The 11,537-nt window shown below is 41.5% G+C and overlaps 1 pseudogene; it reads right to left on the bottom strand.

Moving 5' to 3' along the window:
• Positions 1-10,479: 10,479 nt before the first annotated feature.
• On the bottom strand, positions 10,480-10,580 carry LOC115831333 (annotated as a pseudogene).
• Between the last annotated feature and the right edge of the window lie 957 nt (positions 10,581-11,537).

The raw sequence follows: 11,537 nt of genomic DNA on the forward strand, positions 1-11,537 counted from the left end.
GAAAGAGGGAGGCACCATCACATCGTCTTGGCAGAGGGTTTGACTACTAAAAACAAGACTCATAATAATAATGGATTTAGCAAGAGAAGAGTTTGTTTCTCTCTCACGTGAGTTTTCCAGCTAGTGTGGCAACTCATTCTGTGAAGTCATCAGGGGTGCAGGCTTCTCTCACCTTGGTGCTCTGCCATCCCCAAGATGCTGCCCCCATCTGCAAGCACCGAGATGGCACCCCACTGCGTCCACATTCCAGACATCAGGATTGGGGAAAAGAGGAATGGAGAGTATGCCTCTCTTAAGGGCACAGTACAGAAGTTGCTCACATCTCATTGGTCAAAACTTAGTCACTTGGCCACACAAACTCATTTCTGGGCTTTATTCTAGGCAGCCCTGTGCCCAGCTAAAAATTGAGGCCCTGGCTCCTGTTGAACAGGTTTCTCAACTTGAGCACTACTGGTATTTTGGGCCAGATAACTATTTATTGTAGGGGGCTGCCCAGTTCATTGTAGCATATTTAGGAGCATCTCTGGCCTTCACCTACAAGATGCCAGCGGCATCCCTCCATCAGGTTGTGACAACCAAATATCTCCAGGCTTTGCCAAATGTCCCCTTGGAGACAAAATTGTCTCTGATGGAGAGCCACTGCTATTTAAGAAGGGGAGAGTAGAGACTGGGGGACAGTTGGCCATCCCTGCCAAATATAAGTTGATATTTTTTATTTCTTTCCTCCTCATGTACAGAACAGGGTGGTCATTAGGACCACCACTTTAGAAGTATTATTGAACAATCAATGCACTTATGGCTTGATGCTCATGAGGCCAATACCATGGCAGTGGCTTTGGAGAAAAGAAAAGCTTTCTTTGGGGATTTACAATAGCAAAAACATGGAGTTAACCTAAATGCCCATCAACGATAGACTGGATAAAGAAAATGTGGTGCATATACCACATGGAATATCATGCAGCTATAAAAAAGAATGAGATCATGTCCTTTGCAGGGACATGAATGGAGCTGGACATGAATGGAGCTGGAGGCAATTATTCTTAGCAAACTAATGCAGGAACAGAAAACCAAATACCACATGTTCTTTTGTAAGTGGGAGGTAAATGATGAGAACGTATGGACACAGAGTGCACAGAAAGAAAGAGAAAAGCTTTCTTGTGAGTTGACTGGCAAGGAGAGAGGAGGAAATGGTCAAATCTGTCTTCCTGAGCTGGGCACTGGGTCAGGTTTTATAAGCATAGGGTAATGAGGCATAATCTGATTGGATCTTGCAATGAGGTGATGCTGGGAGGAATGATCTGATTGGATCCTGCCATGGGGTGACACCAGGGCTCAATTTGATTGGATCCTGAATCCTGCCATGTGGTGTTCACTTCTTAATTCAGTCCCCATTCCTTGGTCTGAGAACTTAAGTTCCATCTGTGGTTGTACACTTGGTTCATTTGGGCAAGCTCAGGTTATGTGACTTTTTACCTGGGGGTTGATACCAACTGAAAAACAACTCACAACTTTGTTACATAAAAGTTGAACCAGATTGATCTGGTGTGGTTACAGAGGCCAGGTGGACTTGAATTCAAATTTTACCTCTGCCACTTATGACTCTGTTTTTCTCATACATAAAATCTGATTGGGTTGTTGGGTGCATTCAAATAAGATAAGTAGAAAGTGCCCAGCACAATGCCTGGCACACAATATACACTCGAAAAACACTAGATATTAATACTGAGATTCGTTTTGTTTGGGTAATGGTGGAGGAGTCTTGGGGAACTTTTCTGGCGGGAAAGGATGCTTGGGTCATGGGAAGTTGTGCAAGATGAGGGAGACTGATAGTGACCACTGCTTGGCTGGGAACCAAAAGAATTTTGGAGAGCCCAGCGATGCTTAGAAGGTGAACAGCAAGGACGTAGGTTCTTTCTTATATAAAAGACAGAATTAGGACTAGAACCAGACCCATGAATTACATTTAGTGTTTTCTTCTCTATTGTTATACCATGACTCTGGGTAACCATAGCCCAGACATTGGTTCTGGGCTGATTATTCTCCTGCCTATGTAGCCCTGACTTTCTGTATCCATTGCATAAAACAGAAAACCTAATCAACATTGTCTTTAAAAGATAGAGTTGCCTCTTGTATAAAAAAATTCTGCAGGCAGGTGTCCAGGTTTGGTATGGCAGCAGGGATCCAGGTTCCCCTGCCTCACCATGGTTAACATGTGCCTTTCAACCTCAAGGTCACGGCAAAGTCACAAGTGGTCACTGCAGCTCCAGCTGTCCCCTCTGCATGCCAAGTAGCAGGAAGGAAGAAAGAGATGAGCAAAAGTGTGACTCTCATCTGAGACAGCCCCCTTTCAGGGAGTTTTAACAAAGTCTCTACCCAACAATTTCTACTTCCACCTCTTTGGCCAGAATGATCTCTGAATGGGTAATGTAGTTTTCTAGCCCAACATATTGCCTCTCCCAACATAATCAGAGTTCCTTTGGAAGGAATAAGGGGTAATAATGCATAGGCAACTAGAAGTTTCCATCTTACCTTCCAGGGTGGGGATCTGTGAGTGACCGGAAGAAGAATGATGTGGAGAGAGAATGAGAGAAAGCAAAGAGAGAAGACAAAAAGGGAAAGGGAAAATTATTGTTGAGCCCAATTCATTTTTGTTTTTGCTTTTGAGACAGAGTTTCACTCTGTTGGCCAGGCTAGAGTGCAGTGGTGTGATCGTGGCTCACTGAAACCTCGACTTTCTGGACTCAAGCAATCCTCTCACCTCAGCCTCCCAAGTAGCTGGGACTACAGGCATGCACCACCATGTCTGGCTAAGTTTTTAAATTTTTTTTTTTAATTTTTTTGTAGAGATAGGGTCTGGCCATGTTGCCCAGGCTGGTTGCAAACTCCTGGGCTCCAACGTTCCACCCACCTCAGCCTCCCAAAGTGCCGGGAGTACAGGTATCAGCCACCGTGTCCAGCCTTCTTGAGTCCAATTTTGAAGGGAGAGATGACTTCTAGCAGGTGTTTGAAATGGGTCTTGGAAATTGGGTAGGATTTGGACAAGAACCCATGTGAGTTAGGGTTCTTTGATTGTAGTGTTCAAGCTAATTTTAGAAAAGAAGGAATTTGTTGGAAAGATATAAGGAAATTGCTTGAGAAAAACACTCAAACTGACTTTTTCTCTCCTTTCGCATCACAAACATCAACACAGAAGACCTCTGTGACCAAATGCATGGGATTTTCCCCACCACCAGGCACTGGACATGTGCTGGGTGTCCTCTAATTCAATTCTGACACTACCTACTTGGAGATAGCATCAGATCCCACAGCTTGAGGGCTCAGTCCCCAAAACTGCCCCCCTCCCCTAGACACCAGTTGCAAGTCCAGGCCTCCAGAACTTCTGACCAAACAGCTTTATGTTGGGGTTCCCATGATGCCTTCTTTGGGTTGGATTAATTTTCTGAAGTGGCTCACAGAACTCAGGGAAACACATTTACTGGTTTATTATAAAGGAGAGAGATGAAGAGATGTGTAGAGTGAGGTATAGGGGAAGGAGCACGGAGCTTCCATGCCTTCCCTAAGTGAGCCACCTTTCAGGAAACTCCATGTGTTCTGTTATCCAGAAGCTCTCTGAACCCAGTCCTCAGGTTTTCATGGACGCTTGATTACATAGGCATGATTGACAACCATGTAGAAATGCGATTAGATAAGTGCGTGATCTACACCCAGCAAGGCCTGTCTGCTCAGACTTCTTGGCTCCTCTGTGTAGCATTCCTTCCTCTAGGGTATGGGGCAGGAGCCACTCTGGAATGAAGGAGGCTGAATATAATCTAGTGTTTTTAGAGCTATAACAGCCTGGCAGCCACAAGAGTAGGATCAGAGGCTGGGCATGGTGGCTCAGGCCTATAATCCCAGCACTTTGGGATGCTGAAGAGAGAAGACTGCTTAAGGCCAGGAGTTGAAGACCGGCCTGGGCAACACTGTGAAGCCCCATCTCAGTAAGAAAAACAAAACAAAAAAAAAAAGAAAGAGAGAGAGCAAGAAGGATCATCAGACAGGTAGCAAGCACATTCTTTCTTTCTTTCTTTCTTTCTTTCTTTCTTTCTTTCTTTCTTTCTTCCTTCCTTCCTTCCTTCCTTCCTTCCTGTTTTTAAAGTGAAAGCAAATTTATTAAGAAAGTAAAGGAATAAGGGAATGGCTGCTCCATAGGCAGAGCAGCCCCGAGGGCTGGTTACCCATGTTTGTGATTATTTCTTGATTATATGCTAAATAAGGGGTAGATTATTAATGAGTTTTCTGGGAAAGGGGTGGGCAGTTCCCAGAACTGAGGGTTTCTCCCCTTTTTAGACCATGTAGGGTAACTTCCTGATGTTGCCATGACATTTGTAAACTGTCATGGCACTGGTGGGAGTGTAGCAGTGAGGATGACCAGAGGTCACTCTCATCACTCTCTTGGTTTTGGCCGGCTTCTTTACTGCAACCTATTTTATCAGGAAGGTCTTTATGACCTGTATCTTGAAGCGCATTTCTTTAGATCTGTCCCATACCCTATGGAGAACTATGCACAAGCTACTGATTCCATCACAACTTGCCGTAAGAGTTCCAAGGCACGTGTGTGCAGAACACAGAGCTCTCAATTCTTACATCAAGTCCTCTGTTTGTCTCTTTAGTGATAGGCTCTTGGAAGTAAAATTATTGAATCAAAAGCCACTGAACATGTCCAGACTCCCAACAAAAACTCCCAAATTGCTTCCAAAGTTTCTCAAATCAGCCTTCCCAATAACAGTATGTGAAGGTGTCTATTTCACTACAACACCTCCAACACGAAATGTTTTCTATCTTTTACGTTTCTGAAGGAAGAATCATGGCATCCTGCTGATGTTTTGGTTCCCTGTATCTTATTATGGAGCTGGCCATGGTTACTGGCCATTTGTATTTTCTCTGAGCCATTTCTGAGCAAAGAGGGACACACAGCCCATATAATGACTTTTGGGCCTCTGTATCACATTTTCAAATCTCCCCACGCTCCTAATGCCTATTGCAGGAAATGGAACAAGGTTGGTGCTCATTTGTATCTGTTGAAGGGCACTGAGTCTCTTTGCAGTCAGCAGTGGTCTTGCCAAGCTGTTCCTTGTGGTTGAAAGCACTCCAGCTTTAGAAATCACACAAAGCAAATTGCAAACAGTGAGTGGAATAAATATTTGAGCATTTCAGGGCCACGGTGGCTTTGATTGTTAAGCCAAGTGTCTTGCTGAGGGGCAAGAATCTGAGGTTGACAGATCACAGGCTATGGAGGCCTTTGGTGGGTTGGACCCACTGTGCTATTTGGCAAAACTGCCCCTAAAGACTCATTTGGAAGCTACAGAGTGAATAGTTCAAGGCTACTGCAGAAAGTGCTGCCTCATGGGGCATGTCTTGGAAGTGACTTGCTGTGTGACTCATAGTCTTTTTGGCTGCAAGGAACTCAGAGGAGTGGCATCAGCTTACTCTGACCACCAGACTGCATCAAATCATGCCCTCCATGACAGCTGAAGTGCCCACCAGTCCCCCAGACTAGCCCTGGAGACCTGTCCTGACCTGGCCTCTACCCTCCCTCCCAGCACCATCTACTATTGTTTCCATTCCTGTGTATTGAGAACGATTGTTCCCACTTCTTTCTGTATGAGCATGAAGTTTGAAATCAGAGAGTTCTGCGTTCAAGTCGTGGCTTCATTATTACATTCTGAATGCTAAACATGGTGCCTGGTATATAAGAATGAGTCAATAAATAGTTTTATTTTTATTTTCTTATTAAAAACATTTTTTCAAAGAGATGAGGTCTCTCTGTGTTGCCAAGGCTTGACTCAAACTTAGGGGTCAAGTGATGCTCCTGCTTCAGCCTCCTGAGTAGCTGGGACTACAGGTGAGTGTCACTGCACCTGGATTACAAAAACAAGTCTTAAAACACATGACTCCTAGTCACTCAAAATGTGTTCCCTAGACCAGCAGCATAGGTATCACCTGGGAACTTCTTAGAAATGCAGGCTCTCAGGTCCTGCTCCAGACCTGCTGAACAAGAATCTGCATTTTCACAAGATCCCCAGGTGACTCTTATGCACATAAGAGTTTGAGGAACACTGACCTAATTCATAGAATTGTTCTGAAAACCAATGACATCAGATGTGTAAGTGCCTGGCAAAGAGTTTGGTATATCATAGATGCTCAAATGATGAGTCATCTCTTTCTCTGTCCCTTCCACACTCCTGTCTTAGAATGCAAAATCTCTGAAGCCAGGGGCCCTGTCTCATTTCTCTTGAGACCATCAGTCAGATTTCACAGCTGGCTCATAGTAGCTGCTTAGAAAATTTTTAAGTGCTGACAATTTGGCATAGTTTAGTACAATAATTTTTCAGGCTGCAGGTTGTAAACCATTAGTGGGTTGGGAAATAAATTTAGTGGACTTAGTGGATTTAAAAATAATTAGAGGAGGATTCTGGGAAGATGGCAGGGCAGGAAGCACCAGGAATCCATCTCCCTACCCAAATAACGATTGCACTGACAGAATCTATTTGATGTAACTATTTTTGGCTGAGCACAATGGCTCACACCTGCAATGCCAGCACTTTTGGAGGCCGAGGTGGGTGAATCACTTGAGCTCAGGAGTTTGAGACTGGTCCATGCTCTCCCTCTCTCTCTCTCTCCTCTCTCTCTCTCTCCCTGTATATATATATATATAAAATAGTCATGTCAAATATATATATAATATAACGTATATAATATATAATATATTATATACGTTATAATATATTATATATTATATATAATATAATGTATATAATATATATTATATATTATATTATATATATTTGACATAACTATTTTATAACATTGGCATCTATTTGAAAGATTGCAACTTCCAAGAGAAGGCTTGGATGGTAAATTGTGGTTAATTTCAGTCAATTTCAGCTGGTAGCAAGATAACAGTTACCTATCCTCAGCATAGTGGCAGGGGACTGTCCACATGTTCCTATAGCAGCTTGCAGGGTGCAAGGGAGCCAGGGTGAACAAAAGAGCTTTGTCTTTAAAAAATTGGGGATCTGTGTTCTGATTGTGATTGCTGCTCCTGATTATGAAGGTGCAGACACATGGTGGGTAGCCATTGTTGCCCACCTCCCTATGCTATTGCAAGCTCCTCCCCCTCTGGCTGAAGCAACTTCCAGGGGATTTAAAGGGCCCTTTTTTTTTCTTTTCTTTTGCTTTCCTCAACCTGGGGGGTCCCACAAGAAAAGAGAGAGAAAGGGGCAGGGAGATTTTGTTTTTTTTTTTGTTGTTTTAGAAATAATGGCTAAAAATTTCCCCAAATGATGAAAGACATAAATATAAACATCCAAGATGTTCAATAAACTGCAATAGGATGAACTCAAAGAGACTCCTACCAAAACACATTATAATAAAACTGTTGAAAGCCAAAGATAAAGAAACAAATCTTGAAAATATCAAGAGAGAAGCAACTTGTCACATATAAGGGATCCTCAATAAGATTATCGCAGATTTCTCATTAGAAACTTAGAGGGCAAGAAGGCAGTGGACTGATATAGTCAAAGTGCTGAAAAAAAAACAACTGTGAACCAAGAATTCTGTATCTGGCAAAACTGTCCTCTCAAAGTAAAAGAGAAATTAAGACATCCCCAAATAAACAAAAATGAACTGAAGAAGTTCATTACCACTAGACCTACCCTGCAAGAAATGCTAAAAGAAGTCCTGCAGGTTGAAATGGAAGAACACTAGACAGTAATTCAAAGCTGTATGAGGAAATAAATATTTTAATAAAAATAAACACATGGGTAATTATAAAAGCTTGTATTATAGTAACTTTGGTTCATATTAGTGTACATTTTGTTTTCTACACTATTTAAAAGATTAATGCATAAGAAATTATTATTTTTTGGTTTTGGATACACAATGTATAAAGATGCAACTTTGCAATATGAATAACTAAACAGGGGTGGGGACAGAGCTGCTAGAAGCAGAATTTTTATATGTTATTGAAGTCATGCTGGTTTAAATTAACACTCTGGTGTTATAACATTAGGATGTTAAATGTAATCCCCATGGTAACCACAAGGAAAATAGTGGAATATACATTTATACATAAAAGGAAATGAGAAAGGAATTAAAACATGTCACTACAAAAATATCAAACAAACACAAAAGAAGACAGGAGCACAGGAAATGAGGGACAAAAAAGCTTAAGGCATATAGAAAGCAAATAGCAAAATGACAAAAACTGAGTCCCTCAGTAATTACTTTAAATTTAAATGGATTAAATTATCCAATCTAAAAACAGAGATTGGCAGAATGAATTGCTTAAAAAAACACCATCCAACTATATGCTGTCCACAAGATACTTTAGATCTAGGGATACAAATAGGGTGAAAGTGAGAGGATGAAAAAGATATTCAATGCAAATAGTAACCAGAAGAGAGCAAGGTGGCTATAAACGAGCCAGTCACAAAAAGACAAATACTGTGTGATTCTACTTACAGGAGGTACCCAGAGTAGTCAAATTCATAGAGAAAGTAGAATGCTGGTTGGGTGGGGAGAAGGTTGAGTTGGGAGGGAATAGAGAGTTATTGTTTAATAAACAAAGAGCTTTAGTTTTGCAAGATGAAAAAATATCTGGAGGTTTAGTGTGGTGGCTCATGCCTATAATTTGAGGTGGGAGAATTGCTTGAGGCCAGGAGTTCAAGACCAGCCTGGACAACACAGAAAGACCTCATCTCTCTCTCTCTCTGTACATATATGTATTTATATATATATTTATATATATTTACGATGTATATATATTTATATATATTTACGATGTATATATATTTATATATATGATGTATATATATTTATATATATTTGATGTAACATTTTATAACTATTTTATAACAGAGAAAGAGGAGAGAAATAGAGATCTAGTCTGGAGAAGGATTATGAAAATAGTTGCAAAACAATATGAATGTCCTTAATACCACTGTAAACTTAAAAATGGTTAAGATGATAAACTTTATGTTATGTGCATTTCACCAATAACACATAAAAATGTGTTATTCGAAAAATAATAATTAGAATAGATACGGTAACTGTTGTTTTGTGAAATTTTGTTTTTGTTGTGTGTGTGCATTGGTGCACATGTGGGTGTGTACTGGGTCACCATGTAAAATGTATATCTTCCTGAGGGTCATTGTCTAAAAAGTGTGGAAGCCAAGGCTTAGTGGTTCTGTGCATAGTTTCCGGAGTCAGAGATGGATCCAATTTCAGTGCTTCTATTTATTGACGGTGTGCCCTTGGGCAAGTTACTTAACCTCTCTGAACCTCAGTTTCCTCATTTGTAAATGGAGATAAGTGTAAGGCTCATTATATAGGATGGTTGTGAGGAATAAATGAGAGGGTTAATGTAAATTGGGTGGCATCTTGCCTGGTACACTATAAGAGTTTCATGAACGGCATTGGCACCATTAGAATTAGAATTTTCGGTCTAATAGGGAAATCAAGGAAACAATATGGCCGAATAGGAGGTAGATTTTGACTGCAGGAAACAGGAGAAATTTCCTCCAGCCCTTTGCAGACTCCAGGCTTAGGCGATGAGAGAGACTTCCTGGAGAAGGCAAAACTTGGGCTATCGTTTGAAGATAGGTAAGATGTAGGTGGGTGGATGGGATTGCAGAGGCCCTTTCTAGAAGCCAGCAGGGCTGCAAGCAAAGGACGGCAGTGTAGAGGCTCAGAGGCTCATTCCTATTTCTGGCTTCCTGGAATTCATGGTAAATATCACAATCAGTGGGGATCCCTCCCTATTTGGATGGAAGAAACCTGCCTGGTTGAGAGGAAACCCTCTGGGCAAGGCTATTTTTATTTGGTGAGAATGTTCTGTTGGGACTGGGGTAAAAATGGCCCTCCATCTGTCCAGTTGGATTATTGGCACTGCCATGGAAGAGGCAGGGTTGAGAAATATAGCAGAGGCTCCCAGCAGCTGGTTCTTTTTCCTCTGGGCAAATCCTCTGGATTTGGGCCCTGGAAGTTCTTTTAAGTCAGACACCACAGGAGAGAATGGAGCTTTCCCAGGCACATCGTAGGTACCCACTCATTTATTTACTTTTTGATTGTGATCGAATATACACAACAAAATTTACCATTTTAGCTTTACCATTAACTTTAAATTTACCATTAAACTTAAAAGTCATTTATTGTAAACTGACAATTTATAATTGCATAAATGTGTGGGGTGCAAAGTGATGTTATGATTTATGAATACAATGTGGAATAATTAAATCAAGCTAGTTAACATATCCATCACTTCAAATACTTAAAATGTTTTTGTGGTGAGAGCATTTGAAATATACTCTCTTGCAATTTTGAAATGTACAATACTCTATTATTAATTATATTCGCTTCACTGTGCAATAGAACTCAAAACAACATATACTCCTCCTGTCTGAGATTTTGTACCCTTTGACAATCTTCTCAGAATTCCTCTAAGCTTAGCCATGTTTTTCTTATTATTACATTTTTTAGAGGTCATGCTAATCTTCTGTATATCATTCCAATTTTAGTGTATGTGCTGCTGAAGTGAGCACCTTGGCCATTTTTTAAGTGTACAATTCAGGGCATGAAGCACACTCACAATGTTGTGCAACCATCACCACTATCCATTTCCAGAAGTGTTACTTTTTTTTTGTTACTTGGTGTTTTTGTTTTTGTTTTGAGATGGAGTCTCACTTTGTCACCCAGGCTGGAGTGCAGTGGCTAAATCTTGGCTCACTACAACCTCCATATACTGGTTCAAGTGATTCTCCTGCCTCAGCCTCCCGAGTAGCTGTGATCACAGGCATATGCCACCATGCCAGGCTAATTTTTGTATTTTTAGTAGAAACAGGGTTTCGCCATGTTGGCCAGGCTGGTCTTGAGCTCCTGACCTCAGGTGATCCTCCCGCCTTGGCCTCCCAAACTGCTGGGATTACAGGCATGAGCCATCACCCCCGGACCATTTCCAGAACTCTTTCATCCATCCTAACAGAAACTCTTCACTGGTTAAACAATAGCTCCCAATTCCCGCCTCCCCATAGCCCTTCCAGTCTGCTTTTGGTCTCTATGAATTTGCCTACTTTGGGTACCTCTTCTCAGCAGAATCGTGCTATGTTTGTCCTTTTGTGTTTAGCTTACTTCACTAAGCATAATGTTTTCAAGCTTCATCTGTGTTGTAGCATGCATCAGAACTCCATTCCTTTTTGTGGTTGAATAATATTTCTTATTATTATTATTATTATTATTTGAGACAGGGTCTCACTCTGTTGCCCAGGCTGGAGTGCAGTGGTGCAGTCTCAGCTCACTGCAACCTCTGCCACCCGGGTTCAAGTGATTCTCCTGCCTCAGCCTCCTGAGTAGCTGGGATTACAGGTGCACACCACCACACCCAGCTAATTCTTGTATTTTTGGTAGAGACAGGGTTTTGCCATGTTGGCCCAGCTGGTCTCAAACTCCTGACCTCGAGCAATCCACCTGCCTTGGCCTTCCAAAGTGCTGGGATTACAGGC

The sequence above is a fragment of the Nomascus leucogenys genome, chromosome 18 (genome assembly GCF_006542625.1).
Source record: "Nomascus leucogenys isolate Asia chromosome 18, Asia_NLE_v1, whole genome shotgun sequence".
In the NCBI taxonomy this organism is placed as follows: domain Eukaryota; kingdom Metazoa; phylum Chordata; class Mammalia; order Primates; family Hylobatidae; genus Nomascus; species Nomascus leucogenys.